Raw genomic sequence first — 23,556 nt, forward strand, 5'->3', positions numbered from 1 at the left:
AATGATAAATATATAATAGATCCAATCACGCCTGGAAGTCCATTTCTGCGACTCACTGTCACCGAATGCTCCTTCGTGACCCTCTCTGACAGTGAGAGTGCCAGTTTGGCAGGCCGCGTGACCGGTAAACTTCTCGCGGTAATGACGTTCGCGGGCCAAGTTAATTAAAACGGCCCGGCCGACCCGTTGGAAGAAGCAAGACACGAAACGATTAAACATGTAAATTAGGAGTGCCGATAATGCCCGTATTTCGCGGTAATCGTTCCGATGAACAATCTCGGGGCTAAGCGTTTATTACCCTCTGGCATTCGTTAATTCTGCAAATTGGTTAAATATCCGGTCCGAAACCGTTTAGATTATATTTGTTTTCATTAAAAGTTGAACCGGCTCTCTCACTCTCGGCTCGACTGTGCTCGCCGCAGCGGTTTGCCACGCAACAAATCGAACAAGTGCTCGCACGGGATATCGGGAAATATTCCTTTGAATGGAGAGGACGGTGTATGTGTATAGTGAAGGGCTCACGGACACGTTTAAATGGCAGAAATAATAAAGGAACGCATTGGGGCACTGTTGGCAAAATAACGTCGTCGTCCGCGTAGTCAAATCCTCGATAGATTTATTACTCGCCATTAATCGAGCTCGCTTGCGTTTGACTGTTCACCCTTTTGTTCCGGGGTGGGGGGTTTCATATACAAATAGCGCCGCCGACAAAAGACGTTCCGCGTCGACGGTCGTCGCGACGATGTTCGTTCTCGACCTCAAACTCATCGTCTCCTCATCCTCCTCCTCCTCACCCGTTGCGTTCAACCGAATTCGAACGGCTCAACTTGTCGATTGGAAATGCAAATTCTCGCAGTGCATCTCATCACTACCGTTGCTTCGCATCTATTCGATGCCAGCACCAATAACATCGAACCGATGTAAATCGCGATGCATTTTGTTTCGCGATGTAAGAGCTCCACTGAAAAATCCCTGGATTCCTGTGTACAAGATGGAATTGCTGCATAACGTTAATTCGATTCTTTCTTGGCTCATGTTTGGTCTTTGGTATCGTATTAATACAGTGGCGAAGAATTTAACTTGACGAGCACATGAATGGCTGAATTGAGGTTTCTGCAAATTGACATTGCGCAGGGTCTCGGTAGCGAGCGCGTTAAAGGATCGCGCAATTAATCGAAATAATTCGCGCGGTAGAACACATGTGTCGTGCCGCTACAAGAAGATAACGTTGTCCCAAATGACGGTCCGTTTCCCGGGCAGAAATAAAATGTACGAACGTGAGATATAATATCACCTTTCGCCAAATATCTGTGGTAATATCGATGGTCACGTCGGAAAGATCAGTGGCAGGCTGGGAGTTATGGGCTCTTTTGCGGATCAGAGACTCGCATGAACAGAAAGGAAAAAGAGGAAAAGAAAAGACGAGAGGGAAAAGGGAGGGGCCTGGTGGATTTGTCGAGTTGCGAGATATATCCCGTTTCTCGTTTCTCATAAAAAATGATCGATCGTCTTCGATTGAGTTCGACTCGAGTCGCCAGATATTAAGAGACGTATCGATTTATATGGGAGCAGTCTGCTCGACGTTAAAAGAGCTAAGCTCGTATGCTTCCTTCCTCCTAGCTTCTCGCCGAGTCTTATCTTACCCTTAGCCTCTCACCTTACTTTCGCCCGTCTACGACTTCTAACGACCAAAGGCCAGAACAACCAAGTCGTTCTTTCATTAAATTATTTATTTACGAGCTATGTACGAGACAGATACGTGTCACTGATATCGTGCGCAGTATTTCCTGATCTCCTATCGCCAGAATGTGGAAAAGGTTGCGAGGGAACGAAACCTTGACAAAAGCGTAACTGAATGATAACTTTGTTGCTCCCAGGGAATTTCTGTATGAAACTTTTACTGACATGTTCCTTGCACCTTTCTCCTTCGAATGAGCCCAAACACGACACAATTCCGAGTATATTTCTTTGTTTAAGGGGGTACACTCGTTTTTCTGCAGGATTGCAAGGATGCGGGATTTTCAGTAGTCCAAAAGGCTAGATAAAAGATCGATCTAGGCCACGATCGCTCTCAAAAGTCCTCTTTTTGCGTTTACGAAGCGTAATTTGCATTAATCGGCAGCGTAATTTACATTATTCGACGTAAACGTAAGAACATGACTTTTGGGGGCGATCGCGACCTAGATCGATCTTTTATCTAGCACTTTGGCTACTGAAAAACCCGATCTTTGCATTACATATTAAGAAATGAGAAGGCGCGCATCGCGCACCCTTGCAATCCTAGAAACGAGTCTATCCCCTTAATCTACGATTACGTAGAAAGCTGCATTTGAAGCAGAAATTCAGATCAATTTAAATTATAAATCAGCTTTTAGGAAGAAATATAAAACCAGAGCCCACATTACGACCCCTTCCATAAAAATTTTTATAGACTTGATATAGTTTGTTTACCTACATTTTAAGCAAAAATTCAGATGAGCCAGAGTTTAGGAAGAAATATAAAAGTGGAGCCCACACATTACCAACTCTTCTATAAAAATGTTGATATACATAATATAGTTTAACTTAATCCTAACAGTTTAAGCTAACCCAGACCAATAGCATGACACAATGAAAGAGCTATTCGTTGAATTGAGTACGATAATGAAAAGTTTCTGAATGCCGATAGCTTGAATGAGGAATTAACTAGTCGTCGCAAGTTCGAAGGATAAGAATGACCAGTTCGGGACATGGTAGTGCCTTTCATAATTTTGAAACTGTCTCTGTGCCAACTGTGGAGGTCTCCAACGATAGCTGGTTGCCAGTCGTCGGCAGTTGTTGCGACGACGAACGTAACGGCAGAGGGCCGGGCTATTATTCGAGGCACTGGCCACCTTTGTTTATCAGGCTAAAGTGTTTAACGTGTCTATTGGTCGGCGAACGTGATTACAAAAGCGGTTCACCGTAGATGCTTTGCTATAGCGTTCCTTGATTACAGTTAGATTGACTAGTATTCGATAGAGGGATGTACAATCAAGATAGAACGGTTCGGCTGTGCTCGCGCGCGCATGTAAGATTGCTTGTTCCCATAGATTAGAAAACGTGTAGGTATCCGAGCTCGAAATTAATTACGCCTAAAAGCAATCGCTGTCGGAAAGGGAAACGTAATTGCCTGTATCGGTATAATAAAGGAACGCTTGTAACATTTAACTGTCGCGCCGTGGACCGGGTCGAAAAATATAGTGAAATTAAGATATAGTTAAATGAAAGGGCATTTCGAATAATTTTACTTAATCGAAAATAACGTAACATCATTTCTTTACAATGTATTTATAGTGTTGCATTTGACCAAGCCATTTTTATCATAAATGCATTAAATCCACAATCTGATAACTGGACAGCGGATCTTTATGCAAAATAAATATATTTTGCATTGATTGTGGGAAGCAGGAATAATATAAAAATTGATTTGATCCCTTTTAACGACTTTGTTACATTTAAAGCAAGATTACAACATTCTTGAATTTTTTAAATCTTTTACTGTTTTACAACCAATATCTTTGTAGATGCTTAAACATCCGCAGTCTACTGATAACGAAGGAACTCTTGTAACATTTAACTGTCGCGCCGTGAACCGGGTCCAAAAATATAGTAACATTTTGGTATAACTTAGCTACAACTTAAATAGATTGAACTTTAGAAAAGATATTTATGCAAAATATAAATTGTTCAAGTCACGGTGCTAAAAAACAGAAGTTAAATGAAAGCGCATTTCCTTTTTTAATAATTTTAATAAAATAACGTGTACAACGTAATAAAATAACGTAACAACACCATTCAATTTTTATAATGTATTTACAGTTTTGTATTTCACCAAGCCATTTTTATCATAAATGTATAAAATCCGCAGTCTGATAACAAGGGAACGCTTGTAGCATTTAACTGTCGCACCATGGACCATACCAAAGAATTTAACTAAAATTTTGGTACCGCCCTGTTGTAACTCGTTAAAATGAATAGTTTGGGTGCTAGAGATTTCGTTTGAACCAATTACACGAAAGGATTACATTTGTGGCGCTTCGACAAAGTGGCGGTTCTTCAGACCACTGTAATAAGCGGACATGATTAACTTATCGAGACGATTTTGCTCCAGAAGAAGACCAAGTTGCAGATCAACGAAAATATGTTCGACGGTGAAACGACTCGCTTGAACATCCACCAATCTGCTACTGCGGTGGCAGTGGCACTGCCAGTAAGTTTCCACCAGCGATAAGAACTCTGCGGAGAAATTGCTCGTGATTCAGGATCCGTTTTTACGGCGTACGTCATATCCAATTAGTTCAAGTTGAGCAGTTGATATATCTTTGTCCAGACAGATTTCAAGTAATATAAGTACTCGTAGCAGTAGGATGCGCGGGCAATCTCGTACCGTAATTTACTTAACTCTGACCGAAGATTGTGAACATTTTCAGACCGTTCTAGCCGGGGAACTTGCAGTTAATTAAATTACCAATCGCCGGATTAGTAATTGACGAAGAAACGTATTAAGAATTCGGTAGCCTGTTGTCCTTTGGAACTATTCCAAGCTATATGCAAAGCTGCAAACGCCCCATCGCGGTGCACCGTTACGAACACTCGTTACGAACCGTCAATGTAGCCAGAAAAAGTAAGTAATTTTTATGATCAACAATTTTTTCCGTTTTTATTGTAAATTACTAGATAAGGTCTGGAATCTCGATAAAAAAACAATAGACTCTAAAGATGGCCGTGTAACACCAGCGTATCGATAAGATAGTACTAATTTAGTGACGTAACTTTTTCGTTTTTCATGATTATTCGATCAAATCATTACCAACACATTCGTGACATTTTCCCGATTAAAAAGAGACCAAACACGATACAGTTTGAATCGTATTTGCTGGTTTAATCCGCCATACAATGGAACCTCGATTATCCGAACGGATCAGTGAGACATCAGATAATGAAACAGCTACCTGAAGCGTAACATTAGATTAATTCCTTGTGTTTCCTGTAATACATAGATTGCTTTAGATTGAACTATTTATATAGGGTGATTCTGGGAACTGGGACAAGTTACTGCTCTTTTTTTAAGTAAAAATAGAAAGAAATGGTTTATGTAGCAAGTATGGTTTATGTAGCATATACAATACATGAATAGCTTAATTTAATGCGTCATATTTGACATTTTTTGTCAGAGTAGATACTATTTATTCTAAGATATTTCTTGTAGTAAAGTACGTTTCTGACACAGAATGTCAAATATCTCGTGAAGTATATTTTCATACGTAGGCTAGTAAAAGGGATTAATTGGCTCAACAAGAAAATTGGGTTGAATTAAAGAATAAAGTGCAATTCCACCTGGCGGGTGCATCGGTGCATCTACATAAAAAATGAGGTCATAGGAAGTTAGGACGTATTACGGCATATGATGTTTTCCTCTATCATTTCTTTCTATTTTCACTGTAAAAAGAGCAGTAACTTGTCCCAGTTCCCAGAATTACCCTGCATATGGATAATAACTGATTGAATATCACCGGTTCGGATAATCGAGGTTTCACTATATCGTGTATTAACCAAGTAAACGTAGTTCAAATGTTGTCGTGTTTGGACTCATTTTAACCAGCAAAATGGCACAAATACATTGGTAAAAGTATCCCAAAGAAATAGTCAAAACCAGGAAGAGACATAGCCGCGGTAGTGGGAATAAATTTTCAGAAATACCGCGCCCGTCTCTCCCACGCATCGAGACATTATCATACGTATTTGTACACGCGCGTAGTTGGCTATAAATGATAAATCAGTAGATAATGATCGATGATTTACATTTTTCGGCAGGGCAACGGTTCGCTATCGAGCGGCGAGCGTAAAGCACTCTCGTATTTGGTTCGCGTGTCCTACATCGAACGCATCGGATTTGAAAAACGTAACGCGGAAAACGCACGTCTATTTGTATCCCGCGTGCGGCGGGTGGACCCGTGGGGTGTGGCACGCAGTCATATCAATTCGGGTACATCGAACGGAATCGAATGTTTTACACGCACCGTGGAAAGCGCTACGATGCGTTGTTGTCGACTGCCAATATTCCAGTTCCCCAGGTCTAACCAAACCGGTAGACAAACGTAATTGGCATAAACATTGGCAATAAGAGTCGAAGCATTCCGTACACGAGCGCGAGAAGCTAACGCACCAGAATATTTCCAGCTTGTAATTATTCTTCGGTAATTGCGTGTAATGGCGCCGCTATCACCTTCGTATCACAAGGTGTTCTAATAGTTGCCTCTCGCTCCCTCGTTATTAGACTTCTTTGTCTCTGTCAGGCGGACAGAAGGGATTCGTTCGGCTAAATGAAAGGATTGCGTAATTGTAGCGATCACTCTCTATAATCGTGTTACGTGAATCAAAAGTAGCGCGGTTATGCGCAAACACCGCCTAAGCTACTGTGAGCAGGCGGCTGGAGGCAGTTTATCGATGGAATCGAGGCGATTAGGTTGTTCCGAAAGCAGGTTTTCAGTTCAATCACATTTTCATTGCAACAGTTAGACCACGTTCATGGTCATAATGGTTTCACTTGGCCCAACTTTGCAAGCTCACTTCGTCGTCTCATCGCCTCACATCGAGGGAGCACGAATTGAGGGGTGTCGGAGTGAGCGCACAGTCGGATCGACATGATTTAAGTGGAGGAGTAGTCTCGTTTTTCCAGGATTGCAAGGGTGCGGGATGCGCGTTCCCATTTCTCAAAAGCCGGTTTTATTCAACCTTTGTGAGAGGTCAACCAAAACTATGTACAATGAACTTATGCGCTAAAAAATGTGATGTGATGAGAGACAAAATAAACGATGTGAAGGATGGTGCGATGAAATGAGGATGTATTACTGGAGCGATATGAAAATCCGATGGGGTTTGCGGGTATGAGGGTTTGCGCGGATCGCGACTTGAAGGCGAGTTCGTTTCCGGGCGTAGTAACGTTTGCGAGGGTAGATCTAAACCGATTCGAACGGATCGGCGGTAACGGTTCGTAGCCGATTTACAAATTGAAATGTCTGTATAAGCATTTAAAAATTTGTCTTGTCACTAAAACCACCGCAAACTTAAAGATTGGAGCCTTCCCTTTATAACGAATGATTAAAAATTGATCTGCGATTTTTCTAATCTATTCATTGACCTTTGAATGGAAATGTCTACTGAATTCCGAAACGTCAAATTAATGGAAAACAAAAGATGACATTTATAGAATCTAAGTATGATATACGACATGATATGACGTTTATGAGGGATTCGCGGAGAAGAACTGCTTGATGTTCCAGATTCTGTTCTTGCTATCTGAAACAGGACTTTAAGGGTTCGCGATAAACTCGCGGCGTTTCGATAACGTTTGAAATTGGATCGAATGCTTTCCGGGAGCACGTAGCTCGACGGCGTTGCCCTTTCCGATGAAACAGTGCGTCGCGTCGAGCGTAATACGGGGGAACAATTGTCGGTCCGCAGCGCGGAATATGTGGTTTCATTTGAAATAACCGCGGAGCGATGCTTTTATAAATTGAAAATGAGCTCGAATAATTAATGGAACGCACTATATTGTTATTAATGCCAGTAATATATAGTATTACATAATTACCAATTCATATGGCAGATGAATGCTCCGGACAATGTAGTCGCGCCTATCACAAATACACGGACCTTCATACATATTACATTGGGATTTCGTCGAACCACGAGACATTAATCGGGAATAGCTGGCTGAAAATTGTTGCTACCCTCTATTTTCTTTTTGTAGATTGTTCCAGGTGGGATTTTTTTTAAATTTATAGTTTTATGTCGCATCACAACTGTTAGGCTATTAGCGACATTATACAATAAGTCAAAATATACTAAATACTTTCTGTAGGGGCAATTTATTATTTGTGCGAGTTGTTCAGCTTACAGTCAGCGAGGTACTATCTTTTGTTTGTTAACATGTCTTGCCAACAGCCATAGATTATAGATTATAAACTATTACAGTTACTTCTCTGATAATTTTGGTTTCCTTGATGAAGTTTTGCAGAGAGAGGTCATCTATTTTGTTATCGGTTAGGTTTTCCGTGAGTGTAGGCTCCAATTTAAACTTGTTAGGGAGATGTTGTACTTTGAACTGTTGAAGATCAAATGCTCCACCGATGTTGCTTCAACACAATCATCGCAGTGAGGAGCAGGATCCTTTGATATTCTGTAGGAGTGTGTCATTCTAGTGTGCCGAATTCTAATTCTTGAGACGGCCACTTGTTCTCTTCTTGGTAGAGTAAAGAACTTTTCCGGGTTCTCGAACAACTTGTCGTAAACATTTTAGCACTCGAGTGGTGACTCAGAGTCATCACAAAAATTGCTGTATCATCAATTTCTATCATTATTAAATTTATATTCAATTATATCAATTTATATATTCATATACATATGTATATACATATTCAATTTATATCAATTTCATACTTATAAAATAAAAAGAAATCGTATAGAATGTAGGTCAGAAGAAATATTTAATTTTCGAGTTAAAATAGCTCCGAGCGCGAAGGGTTAATGTGGTTAGATACTTCTGTTTCCATACTTCTTTCTATTGTGAGGTTAGTCAGCTTCTTGCTTAAGTCCTCAATTTTTGGTAATTAAACTAAATGCATAGCTGTTGCATTGGGGATATCAAAGTATGTCTTCACTGTATACGAAATATCATCAAAAGCAAATTTTTAACACTAAACTTACCAAGCACTGAAGGCGATGAAAATGTTTTAGCTTACAGAAATGACATGACTCCATTTATTTAGATTGTTTGCCATTTTTATTACAATATGTGCTTGGATGAAGAAATCGATTGAAATAATTTCCATGTAAGCAAACTAATAATTTCAATAATTGTGAAATTAAAAATATAAAACGGGTCATTTGACCGGAAGTGGTAGGTTTAGTGTTAAAAATTATTAATTAGACCCGTGAACTCAATCAAATAGCTACAAAAATCCGTTGTCCGAGGGTTAATATGCTGAGAATAGGGCTAGATTTATATGGCCTAGATATTATTCTTTGTGCAGCGCTGGCATTTTAAGAATTAGTTTTAAGGCAACAGGCAAAATAGGCCTCGGACGTGTTTGCATTTCTGCACGGTGCAGTTTGTACACTAGACAGTGGAAATACGGTTGAACAACGAGACGCGAGGTGCGTTACCGCGTGGCTAGTACTATAGAGGTACAAACAACAATTAGGCACTCCAATAATAATTATTGTCGAGTTCCAGATCAATATGAATTCGGAATCGACAAGCCGTCCTCGAATTAATGTGTCTGGCGGCGAGCAACAATGCTATGAGAGAGGGCCCTTCAAATACGCCGTATCGATTCGCCTCCATCGTGGCCGGCGAACATCGTTCGATTGAAATTTTTAACCGACGCAGGACTCTGACCGACCACCGCTATTATTTTCTAGACGACGCACAGCGATCGAAGAACGTGGTGACGTCCCGGGAAAAAGTCAATTTTCTCGAATTGATACCGTTCCACTGCTTCGTGGAGGCTTGTGGCCAATAACGAAATGAATGAAATTCAAGAAATGTTTCAACTATAAACATGAAATTATTTTAAGCACTTTATTATTTCAAAAAATTCATTTTCATTTGGCGTTTAAATGAAATAATAAATAATTCCACCTCAACAACAGATCATTGAAATAACTATATGAATTATTAAATTTAAATATGCTTACTTTTGTTGTTTAATGATTAATGTTTAGCTGCATTCGATTTTAGGATTGTTCTTTAGCACGTGAAATAAATAGAACTGTGGATTTTAAATTTCAAATGAAATCATTTCGGAGAAATGGCTGTTCAATTAAACCAACATATTGTGTTGGCAAGAAAGTAGCTTCGGTATTTTAAGGTGAAATAAACAGCCCAATTGTTTTATTCAAGCAATGAATTTTAATGGATAAGATATTCTCCCTTTTGTTCAATGACCTTTTGCCAAAAAGAATAAATAAGAAAATATTTTATTGAATAAAGTTCATCGCTTGAATAAAGAAATTCGGTTTTTTTTTTATCTTAAAATACCGAAATTACTTTCTTGCCAACCCAATGTAATTATTTACAGAATTCGCCAAAATTAAAATTGAAATATCTCTGAAATCAATCATTTTTCGACATAAATAGATTAATACTTTTTGATAGAGAATGACAAGCTAATAGTGCATACAAAAAAATATATTTCTCCTACAAAAAAAAAACTGTTACTTTGTTGTGCTCCTTGTACTGAAAATCTTTGGTTTGTAAAGTTTCTTCATATTTTCAAAAACACACAATGACGCGCTAACATGTACTGTATGCGAGATTGTATCCCGTAACGCGTATTCCAAACACTTCCGGTATCGAAGCACAATATTTAAACAGAGATTCAATAGAATACGCTCCCGAAAATCTCGATTTCGATTCGCTGATGAACCATTCGATTTAACTTTCCCATAGAAAAACAGCGAGATGTTCGAATCTCGAGTTGCACCGTGCCGCGCACATGTCAATATTGAGAGAACCTCGGCGGGACATGTATGCATATAATAACGTTTTCGAAACCGGAAAATTGCGTTGGAATTGTTGCAGCGATGCAGTAATAATATTGCTACGTGCATTAGCTATTATATTCCCATAGTACGTTTCTCTCTTCGGAAAGACATCGTGTATAATGCATGGTAGTCGAGTGGCCAACTATAGTGCGCCTTTCCCCGGAAGATTTTCGTGAATAATAATTCATCTAGGAGCGGCGGAGGGGTACGCTCGCGGAAAAATGATTCCGAAATGGAGAGGTCGGGTTATGCGGGCCGGGACGGGCCGAAATGAAAAGTCATTCGACGAAATAAATTCCTCCGTGGAACGAAATTACCGTAAATTCACGGAACAAGGAGGAACGCGCGAACGGCAACGTTACGAGCACGGTGAAGCTAAAACGGTTAATGGGGTTCCGCTGATTGCCCCGCTCAATTCATGAGTTACCTGCTTCACAAATACATCTGACGTTGTACGCATCGATAGCGTAACGATCTTCGAACACGGCAACCAAAACAAACGCTCGCAAATTATTTCGGCTAGATTGCCGGCCGTTTACAAGTTGCCCCCGCGCATAATGCGACGCGACGAACAATTCCTAACGAATCCGTGCCCGCCGCCGATTGATGGGACGACAAAAAGGACAGACGTAAAACACTGGCGAGCTCCGTGTTCCACGGTAGAGAGAACAATGTCACTGGATTTTGCGTAGCAAATGGCGCATCGCATTATACGCACTGTGCTGGATAAAATGGTAAGACAGTTTGCATAGAACGGCTCGCGGAGGTATTCATACGATCGCTACTGAAATGTTAAAATATTAAAGTATGTATGAAGCACTTGATATTTCAAGGTAATGGAATGTACAACTACAGTTAGATACAGGGACCGAGACTACGTTTACAATTTGAATGCTGTTTGTATTGATTATGAAATATTTGGCTCAACTTCACTTTGGGGGATCAAAAATTTTCAATTTTAACACTTTACCTACCGGAAGCCTAGTAATAGGATTTTCAATAATTGTGCTGTACCAAAATGAAAGCATAGACACTTTCTATTACATTGCAATCTTAAATGAAACTATTAGATGACGTTATTGAGGGTGACTTGTTGGTTCACGATGAAAATTGCTGTTGCTATTGGAGGTTCCATTAAAAAGTGTTTTTAGTCAAGTAACATACATTTTTCAAAATTATGCAATAATCACCAGTCGGTAATGTGTTAAAATATATAAACTAAATGTATGTTTTAATGGCCAGAGTTCATTGGCTCGAAAGTTATACGTGTGTAAAGTTGGCCGATTTATAGCGGTTTTGACAGGTTAGAACGCCGCCATGATGCTTTGCACTTACGCGTTATACATCAAGCAGAACTGCTATACCACTAGACTAAATAAACATATTATGCATAAAATAGTTAAATCAAAATTCATTTAATTCCTCAATAGATATTTTACATTGAAACATCATAACCATATTTTTAGATATCATTAATCATTTAATATTTTATATTGTACCCAGCCTATTTCTTCATCAATGCATACAAATCCCTATGTCACACCTCAAGCTCATACAAGCAGCCATTTTAAAACTGTAATTCCAATTCCAGTTACTTAAACCCAGAAAAGCCCGAAAAACATCTATAACGGACCACAGACGAGGCGTAGGAGTATTTTTCTGTTCCATGAAGGAGGCAACAATCTTGTTATAATTATTTACAATATAATATATACGTACATGTAAAATACAAACATCCAATATATGTATCGACAATGAATAAATAAAGACAATATAATTGTAAAACGTATCTGTGTAATTGAACCATTCAATTTTCCCGAACGTCCAACTCGTCATTGCGCTATAACACTGATTTGGAATTGCAATAATTGCGGAACTCCGACAAACAAAATTTTCCGGCCGCCTGGCTTGTCAGTGAGTTTCACTACTGATTTTTCGTGCCACCTCCTTCGCTATCATGTTCTCCTAATACAAAACTCAATTTTCGAGATTTTCGAAAATCTCGAAAATTGGACTTTGTATTAGGAGAACATGATGTCGCAGGAGGTGGCAGTAAATTCAATAGTACAAGTCGACGATAAGTCAGACAGTCGAAAATTTTCGAAAATCTCGAAAATCTCGAAAATTGGACTTTGTATTAGGAGAACATGATGTCTCAGGAGGTGGCACTAAATTCAGTAGTAGAAGTCGACGATAAGTCAGACAGTCGAAAATTTTCGAAAATCTCGAAAATCTCGAAAATTGGACTTTGTATTAGGAGAACATGATGTCTCAGGAGGTGGCACTAAATTCAGTAGTAGAAGTCGACGATAAGTCAGACAGTCGAAAATTTTCGAAAATCTCGAAAATTGGACTTTGTATTAGGAGAACATGATGTCGCAGGAGGTGGCAGTAAATTCAGTAGTACAAGTCGACGATAAGTCAGACAGTCGAAAATTTTCGAAAATCTCGAAAATTGGACTTTGTATTAGGAGAACATGATGTCGCAGGAGGTGGCAGTAAATTCAGTAGTATAAGTCAACGATAAGTCAGACGGTCGAAAAATTTCGAAAATTCAGTAGCACGAGTCAACGACAAGTCAGACGGCCGAAAATTTTCGAAAATCTCGAAAATTGGACTTTGTATTAGGAGAACATGATGTCGCAGGAGGTGGCAGTAATTTCAGTAGTACAAGTCGACGATAAGTCAGACAGTCGAAAATTTTCGAAAATCTCGAAAATTGGACTTTGTATTAGGAGAACATGATGTCGCAGGAGGTGGCAGTAAATTCAGTAGTACAAGTCAACGATAAGTCAGACGGTCGAAAAATTTCGAAAATTCAGTAGCACGAGTCAACGACAAGTCAGACGGCCGAAAATTTTCGAAAATCTCGAAAATTGGACTTTGTATTAGGAGAACATGATGTCGCAGGAGGTGGCAGTAAATTCAGTAGTACAAGTCGACGATAAGTCAGACAGTCGAAAATTTTCGAAAATCTCGAAAATTGGACTTTGTATTAGGAGAACATGATGTCGCAGGAGGTGGCAGTAAATTCAGTAGTACAAGTCAACGATAAGTTAGACGGTCGAAAAATTTCGAAAATTCAGTAGTTCAAGTCAACGACAAACCAGACGATCGAAAATTGTCGAAAATCTCGGTAATTGAATTTTGTATTAGGCGAATATGAATCAGTAGTGAATTTCAATGTTTGAGTTTTTTGAGGGCGTGGAAAAAAGAACACGTTAATTGTGGTAACAATTATTCTTTATTTGTCTTCAATAAAATTACAGCTTTGTTTATTACCATATACATAACAATTTTAAATGTGTAAGAACATATGGAGTGTTGAAAATAGCGTACGATTTTTTATATTTTATTTATTTTATATTTTATTATACATAAAATACAACGCATGACACAACTAAAAATCCTTTTCCCATGGCTATGCCTCCTTGACACGGCCCCTCGTCTCGCTCCCCATGATGGTCATAGATCTCGATCTACCTCAGGCCCGTACCATATGAACCAGGCGTGGCCCTTTGGGGTGATGCTGGTACATATCAATAGATTTCCACATCACCTATGAGGTACTATTGTTGATGCGTTTTTTTTTGTCAGTGGTATCCCCTGTAGGCCTATTCCACTGCGGCGACTGAAAATGTCGAAAATAGTTTATATTGTATTGTCACTATTTTACCGACATTTAGCAATATGGCGTTTGTCATTAACAGACTGCGGATCTTTATGCAAAATAGAAATTGTCTGCGTCGATTGCACACTTTAATAATTTTAATAGATGAGAAATCATATATGTATATTGACACTTTCAATTTTTAACATTTTCTTAATTTTGAATTTCACCTATTTAATTTTGCTATAAATGCATAAAGATCCGCAATCTAGTCATTATTATCGCGTTAGGCATAACATATGGCGTTGATCGGAATATCGTGTTAGCCATAACAAATGGTCATCCTATCGCCTTGGCCATTTCAAAGCCAATAGCGCTTCAAAATGGCTGGTTGTAAATGCTTGCGGTGTGACGTAGCAGCTCTGCTGATTTGATAATGCGTTAGTATTAGATGATTGCATAAGTTTGTGCCCGATTTGAAAATAAAATTCAATGGCTAAATTTTAAAGAATACAGCTTTATTAACCAATGATATAGTCACCATTCTTTTCTAATTGTAAAAGATTCTACAATTAGAAAAGAGAGGCGACTGTATAATTTTTTATTTTTTACACTCCGCCGTGCAGTACAGTTTGCGACATCTAGGAAAATCGGACACGAACTTATGCAATCATCTGATACACAAATCAGCATGGCAGCGGTCTTCAAAAACGCTTGAATTCGGCCAACTTTACACGCGTCTAACTTTCGAACCAGTGAACTCCGGCCATTAAAACTTACATTTTTGACATTTTCTCGTCAAAGACTATACGATTACATATAGAAAAAGTTGAACATTTTTGGTCCCCCAAAGTGAAGCTCAGCCTAGGCTTACAATTCTTTTTCCAAAGTTTTTGTAGCACACCATTAAATTTCACGATATTGTGCGTCCACCGTGGAGTTCTTAAGCAAACAACACATAAACTGTATACCTCCTTATAAATATACGAAACTCGTAAATACGTAAAGTGTCTTTTATTATTGTGTCCAGCACCGAAGTACAATACAACAAACAATGGGAATTAAGTAGCCTCGCGCGTAAGTTTCAGACAACGCAATTTCACGTCCGATGGAGCCTTTTGTATCGCAGCCGAGACAATCTGCGAGAGGTAACGATTAAATAGCTGCATTAATTTCTATGCATCGTTAAGTTCCTCCGAATTCGGGACAGAATATCAGCGACTGTGCCAGTCACTTAACGGAATTGGGCACCTAATTAGGTCAAACCTTCGTTCCGCGTTGGATTCGATGCGGAGGAGTCGTCACCTTCCATTTCCCGGAGACAATTAGCCCATAGCGATTCATAAAATCGACGAACTCACAACCGGATAGGTGGATCTCGGTTTTCTTCGAGAAAACGAGAGGATAGAGTGCCGGGGATGAGAGGAAAGTGTCGTTTGATTATCCGAAAAATTCGATTGTCTGGATATCCTGACGCCGTGCCGCGCCGTGCCGCGCTGCCCCGCGCCAGCCGAGTTCGTGTAAACGAGGTTCCACTTCTGTGCGATGCAATAAAGGTTCTGGAGTACCATGTAGCTACCTACATCTCATAAAAGACTTGGCTGCACCGGTTTCCGGCACCGGAATCGGAATCGGTCACAGACACCTTATTTACCCGCGCGCTACCGTGCTTCCCTCTTTCCTCCAAGGCGGGGCGATTTGTTCTTTTGCTCGGCGATAGCAGCGGACACGATACACATCTGGAACTAATAAATATACGGGATTAGAGCGAGTCATTATTGAAGTCCAATCGGGGACAAAAATACAGGACATTTACGTTCCTCTGCGTTTCCATTAGAGATCGTGGTTTTGAACGTACAGTGAACCACGAAAGTATTTATTTGCACGCACTTTAAAACAGTATAACGAAGACGAGGAATAGAAACTGCACCGCACAGTGGGACCTTTCGTCCAAATCGGAGACAAAATCAAAGAACTTTTGATAGAAATGAGGCAGAGTGATGAAATTTTTTTAAAATTAAAGCTGAAACATTACAGAATATGGGAAAAATAGGGAGATTATGGTAAGAACGTTTTTTAACGTTGAGAAAATTCGTTAAACTTGCACAATTTCGAGAAAATTGTGGTTTTTCCAATACCACGTGCGGAAAAAAATTTTTTAAATTTTTGCTATATATCATTTCCCGTAGATTTTTTCACGCTGATTTCAAATCTGGTCTCAAAATTTGTCTACGACCTCAGGATATTGCAAAATCGATTTCTTGAAATTCTACATGTTTAACGAATTTTCTCGGTTAAAAAACGTTCGTACCATAATCTCCCTATTTTTCCCATATTCTGGAAAGTTTCAGCTTTAATTTAAAAAAAAAAAAAATTTCATCGCTCTACCTCATTTCTATCGGAAGTTCTTTGATTTCGTCTCCGATTTGGACGAAAGGTCCCACTGTGCGTCGCATAGACAGCAAACAAGTAAGTATATGAAAGACAAACAGAAATATATATCGCACTTCTTCAAAGTTCTGGCCTATAATTTGGAGACCTGTATTTGAATTATATCGTATTTCAATTACACATCTGATTAAAATACTTACTAATTGAATTGATTGAAAGGTTTGAATTACTTACATAATTCAGTTACGACGTAGTTAAATTACTATATAATTGAAATACAACGTAATTCAATTGTGTAATTGAAATACGATGTAATTGAATTAGCACAAGTCTGGCTGTCGTCGATATTTAGCTTACTGGTTATCGTTTTCTATGTTCTAGCGGTAAGAGAAATCGAAGAAATCTGCACAAGATAGAAGTAATATTTCGGTCCAAAAGTCCACACACGTCAACACACTCTCTGTATTTAAACCCCGATCAAGCCCGATCAAGCTAGATGCTTGATTAAGAAGGCTAACAGTTGAGGAAAATCGGCCAGGAACGTTTCCGAGACTGAGTTGCAAGGTGCGTAGGGTAAGCAGGATAATCGTGGTACGAGGATCGGTGTCGGAGGCTGCGAAATACTGTTCAGAAGACTAGGGAAAGTCGGCGCGGGGACAAGGTAGACACGGGAGCCGCTGGTTAAGGGGACGGGTTGCGAGTCAAAGAGAAGGTTGAAAAATTACCACCGGAGACGATGAGAGTATTTCCCTCGTCGACTTTCTCTTGCTGTTAGAAAAGACCGTAAGGAGAATAGAGAGAGACCGCGCCGGAAAAGAAGGGTGCAATCCGCAGCGAGACAGAAAGACAGAGGGACGCAACGTGGAAGGAACCTCGGGAGAAAGGAAGAGAGAGAAAGGGAGACAGAGAGTCCGAACGAAAGAGAGAGCGAGAGAGCAATAACAAAATGGGCTGACGGAAGGAAGGGAAACGGACGGGACCCTGCGAGGACTGACAATGAGAGCGAGTAGAACGACACTGACAATGAGCCAAGTCTGCGGTCTCTTGCCACATTTTTTCCGTTTAAAGCAATTTTTCTGCTCGTTCTGCCCTCCGAAACGTCGACCCGGCTTTGCAGGACTCCGGCTGGGGTTTCGCGATAATTGTTTAAGATATTTTCCTCCCCACTTTTTACCGTAGATCCACGTCCATTTCCCTAAGCGGGTTTGATTACTTACGGTATTCTTCTTCTCCTCAGCCCTATTCTCATTCTTCCCACCGACTATGAAAAATCTTGTGTGCGTCGAAGCATTGGCTTGTCGATACGACAAGGTTCGTATTTACAACCCCCCATCCCCTGCGAATTACAGTCCATTCCCAACCATATTTCTGCAAGCTCGATTTCGGAAGATTTGCTTTTGCGATGGAGAGATTGCATAGATTTTTATTCATACACGTGCAAGTATTAATGAATAATTATTATGATATTAGTGCAACTTTAATTCAAGAAGCTTAAGAGGTGGTTCTCGTGTAATTGTACCGAAAATCGTTTTTTTTTCTAGTGCACTTTTCAAAGTACCTTAAAAAAATGCTTTCACAAAATTTTATACCCATTGAAATGATGAAGTTAACACAATCGAAACTATATATTTTATAAATTGACGTGCAGGGTAACTCAATAACTAATTGAATAATCGCAGCTTATGTATAATGCTTATGTTTACTGTCTGCTATCTGGGGTCGCCTTGTATATTATTATTAATATTATTTTACGCTATTGTGTATGTGTGTAACCAATCATGAATACTGCTTTTCTTTAATAAACTATGAACATAAAAACTGTACATTTATTCAAACCTCACCACAATACACTATAAACATATAAACTAAAAATTTATTCTAACCTCACTACGCCATCGTAATTGTTCCATTGATTTCAAGATAAATGTTTGATGTTTAGTTGAATTTTAGGAAAGTATGCATTTCCGCATTGCTAAAAAATCGCAAACGTACTTTACCATGTTTCTTCGAAAGTTTTAAGGTCAACTACCATTTTTGCTCAATGAATATGTGGAGGACGCTTCAGTGTTCTCCAGACTGTCGTTTTTAACACTATAGTTTCTGATAGTGCTGCCAACTTGCAACATTTTAACGCGGAATTGCTTGCAGCACGTAAAACTTTTCTCGCATCTCGTACAGTTTCCTTTTTCGCTCTTTTCCCGCTGATTTTCCCATGGAACTCTGGATTTTTCCAAAAATTTTTAACGTGATTACTACAATGCATTCTCTCAAAATTTCACTCGTGTAACTTTCACATTTTCGACCTCAGTGACTAAGATGGCTTTTCTATTTCTCCTTTTGAGCTTTGGATTTTAATATTAAGTATATAAACATTCAATGACGATTTTGTTTCTTGTGAATTGCGTATGGATCGACGATAAACTGCTACATTTATCAATAATAATAATAACGACAAGAGGATTACTGAGCCCAAAAAATCCGGAAGATGTCATATTAATTAAAAAATGTCTCTTTCACAAACCATAATTGTTACTATACATATATTTTTATCGTTTTTCGATACGAGAAAATATGAAAGTTATAATAACCCTGTCACAAATAAAACTTTTTAATTTTTCTCTGAATATAAATTCATCAAATTGAAAATTATAATTTATAAAATATGTAACGAAAATAGTCGCACGCTTCACTGCTGCGATAAAAATCTTCTCCTGTAGACATTCTTCAAACAAATCAACCTTATTTACGTAATGAATCTCGTTCAAATATTACAAACAAACGACTTATAAACACGAGACCAACTGCATGTATTTTTTGCCGTCGACGCTCTCGAAATCCTCTTAATTCCGTTTTGAATAACAATTGCTTTGCTCGACTGTCTCGCGTTCGCCAATTAGCAAACGAATTAAACTTCCATACCAAATCCATTCGGTCGGAGGAGAAACTGGGGGTTTTAAACATTTTTTGAAAAATGAACGTTTCTATACCGGAACGAGCCGCGGCAAGCTTGCTATAGTAAAGTAAAAAATTAGGAAACAGGACATGGAATTCCGACTGTCGTTTCGGCCTCGAGGGACATTTTCCCTGTCACGTTTCACCGTCATCCAGTTCAATGGATGACCACTTTTCTTTAAACTCTTTGCTATTCAGTGGTCGCTTTACGAGGAATACAAACGATCGTAATAGTCAGGCCATACGAGAAACACTGCTGCACGAAAGAATCGTTCCAACAATTCGTATTACGAAGGCAGTTCTACCTTTTCCCTATAAAATCTCTAAAATGGATGCATTGTACTGTAAATATATATCACCGTGCTTTTCAAGCAAACGCAACATGCAAAATCCCGTGGCCCGTTCATATATATTCTGTCATTTAGGTTACAATTTAACCATTACACCGCCGAAGCCTTAAGCTAGCTTCTTCAACTTATTATACGATTTTTAGAATGATTAAATGTATTATACACTATCGCTCTTAAGTGTTTAGGCACTCCTCTTTTCATGTATTATTGGTACAGAATTATGTTTACCAAAAAACGTTAGAATAAAATGAAATACAGTCGGTCACAAAAATATTGTGACATAAATACAGTAATTTTTCGATCGGAGTCTCCACACCCGGGTGTTGGACGGACTTGGGTAGAGTACGGAGGCTATATTTTTATGACTGCGTCTACCGCGCCGAGACTTCAAACGACGAGCCGAACATAGAGAAGGACAGAATGAAATAGGATCGCGTGTCGCCGTCGCCGGCACAGTTTAAAGGCCCGTGCGTCATCACAATGAAACACCGAGACCTCAGCTTTCTTATTTTCTATGATATCATTATGGATCTTTTACCAACATATTCGTGGCATTTTTCTGATTAAAATGATACCAAACACGATATAATTTGGCCAATATTTAGTGGTTTAATCGACGATGAAAGTTTCGAACGCAACGAAGAAGAGCGTATTGGAAAGAAAGAGACGCGAACCGGCGGCGGCTACTGTTCGCATCTCTTTCTTTCCAATACGCTCTTCTTCGTTGCGTTCGAAACTTTTACCGTCGATTAAACCACTAAATAACGTTGAAATTATATCGTGTTTGGTATCATTTTAATCAGAGAAACGCCAGGAATAAGCTAGTAAAAGTCCCATAAACCGATCATTAAAATTAAGAAGTTTGAGAACTCGATTCACTCGAGTCAATGTGTGGTGTTCACACCGATATACCCGAGCCGAGATCAATCATCGCCGCTCTACGGCGCGGAGCAGCGTTGGCCGGCAGTGGAGTGAGTAGGCACTGGACTCCGATCGGAGACACCCCCCAAGACTCCGATCGAAGAATTACTGTATTGGGACAAAATTGCAATGATCGGAATTGTAGAAAAAATATTAAAAGTTGCGTTTTACCAGTTTTTTATGTGGGCCTTTATTGAAAATTTAAAAAGTATATTTTGTAGATCTGTGTCAATTATATGCACTTTGAAAGTTTCATCGAAATCGGTTGATGTGAGAAGAAATTACAGGCATTGAAAGATGTAAGAATCTTTAGATTTATTGCAGTTACAGGCCGAAAATCGTGAAAAATTGCTGTACCATTATTATTAAAAATATGTTGGTATCTAATCAATATACTGCGGATCTTTATGTATTTATGGCAAACTTGAGTAGATGAAATTCAAAATTGTTGGAAAATTTTTAAAATTGAAGATGTCAACATATGATTTCTTCTCTAGTGAAATCGATGCAGATCGATACTAATCAATTACTATACATTTAAGTATTGCATGAGTTATTATATCAATTTCATATCCATAAAAAGAATAAAATTATACACAATGGAATTATTCTAGATAATCAAGTCAAAGTAGCTCCGACTGCAAAGGGCTAATGTATAATTAATTTGTAACAAACTTTGAAGTTATATTTATTTATTGGAACATAATAACAGAGCGTAAAATATTAATACTAAACTGGAAATAGTCTGTAATCGACTTTGAAATCATTTTTATCTTGTGAACTATAAAATGGCAGCGATAAAGTTGTATAATAAATTAAAAATAGTTTGAAATAGACTTGAAAATTATTTTTATTTCATGAACTGTAAAATGGCAGCATAAAATATCATACTAATATGAAAATAATAAAATGGCAGAAGCCGGAATGATTACTTCAATAACTAGACTAACGTTGTGAATAATTGTAGTAATTGGGCGTTGTGCAAAATGACTATTTAAACGCTTGAAAAATTGACTACCAAGCAAATCATTGGAACAAGTCCGTGCAAAGGGATCTAAGTGATTTATTGTCTCTTACACTGCAGTATAAATATCGATTTACCATTAGTAACGAGACATTGTTCGTACGTGTGTATTGTTGGCCTTCGGTTGCTAGCACTGTAGAATTCTGTTGATTGTCTTTCATTGAAATGGATTCGTACGAACGAAACCAAACTTCGTAAAACTATAATAATATCTTAAATTGATATTGCTTTACATATTGAAAATATACATGTTCAAACGAACACTCGTTGCGAAAAATTTAACTGGTGCCAAATGGATTCAAGTGCAATAACCTGATTTTTAGTATATGTATTCAATAACACTCACTCTAGATCATATATATTTATAATTATATACATAATAAATATTTATATAATTATGTATATCTTAGTATATTCAATCAAATTCATTAGAAAGTATTATCAAATTATCATTTTGAATTCCTATCACTCTATAGAACTTTTATGCAAAATAAAAATTATCTGCATTAAAATTCCAAGATACAGAATTTATTTACAACCATACAGAGTTGAAAACAATTCAAAACAGGATATCTAAATTCTTTAATTTACTCATTTTATGCATTTTGCAAAAATGAATAAATTAAAACAGTAACAGGATTAAAAGAATTGAAGAATATATATGTACTATTTTCATCCTGTTAAATTCTTAGAAAAGAATAACAATTACTTGACTCATATTTGCTACAACTGATGCAATATTTGAAACTCACTCTTCTTCCCGAGATTTTCGTAGTCTCCGACTTCCCAGCTTCCACAATTTTGCTTTTAATGAAGCATTGATTCAATTATTTGCAGGAAATGTAACTTTGACTTTTTAGAAGCTGCCGTTTACCTTTCATTTTCTGCACCGTCTATACTTAAGCACTGTTGAAGACGGAGGCGCAGCTCGGGCCTCGAATTATCCGCGTCGTAAATTTTCAGACGGCACCAAGTGATGCTTGATACCTAAAGCTCCGCGTTTCGAGTCATGTTCCGGTTGTATTTCAAATATTTCCATTTCACGTGTCGTCACGTTTCGACGAAAACCGGAACACCCTGTGAACGTTGCGAACTGGATAGTTTATAATGGTTATGCGCGATAATGGCTCAAGAAAAATACCTCTGGCGACAAACTAGACTGAATCCCTTCAAAACTTTATCCCTTAAATTCTATTACATACACACAGGATGTCCCAAAAATGTTGTACAATACTTCTGTGAAAGGAATAAATTCTGAGATCATTTGAAGTTTATCTAGTCTATGTTCAGCTCAATTTTTCAGCATTTAAATATGATAGAACAAAATGTAGATATCGATTTGTTTTGGTCATCCAAATTTTCAATTTTTTGGTCAATCCATGTTCTTCATTTATACGATTGTTATTTCCATTTTGTAGTCCTTTTTTACCATCAACGAATAGTACGTTAATTAGTCACAACATGTTGTCTAAAAATCACGTAATCATATCATCAATATGTTATTTTTCCACACTGTATAAAAGCAATACAAGGCATCTACATTATAACAGCAGATTTTATGCATTTATGACAAAAGTGAGTTAAGAGATTGTCGACTTGTTAAAAGAATTAAAGGAAGACATTTTTATTTTTAGTCTTAGTATCTCTCTCTCTCTCTCTCTCTCTTGCAAAGGATGCAGAAAGTCGTAACTTTCCATTAAAAGTCCGCAATCTAGTTCTAAGCGTTTGTCGGCGGA

At 38.3% G+C, this 23,556-nt stretch overlaps 1 long non-coding RNA gene across 2 annotated transcripts in view; it reads left to right on the forward strand.

Annotated features, from left to right (window-relative positions):
* Positions 1-20,407, forward strand: part of LOC143217784 (uncharacterized) — an 82,630-nt gene extending 62,223 nt beyond the window's left edge. The window contains exon 3 of one of the 2 annotated variants that reach the window (XR_013010897.1): positions 16,955-20,407. This is a non-coding gene — a long non-coding RNA (uncharacterized LOC143217784). Of the gene's footprint in view, positions 1-12,163; positions 12,484-16,954 lie in introns of those variants that run through there. The other variant, XR_013010896.1, reaches the window with a different exon arrangement.
* Positions 20,408-23,556: the final 3,149 nt, after the last annotated feature.

The sequence above is a fragment of the Lasioglossum baleicum genome, chromosome 18, assembly GCF_051020765.1.
Source record: "Lasioglossum baleicum chromosome 18, iyLasBale1, whole genome shotgun sequence".
NCBI lineage: Eukaryota > Metazoa > Arthropoda > Insecta > Hymenoptera > Halictidae > Lasioglossum > Lasioglossum baleicum.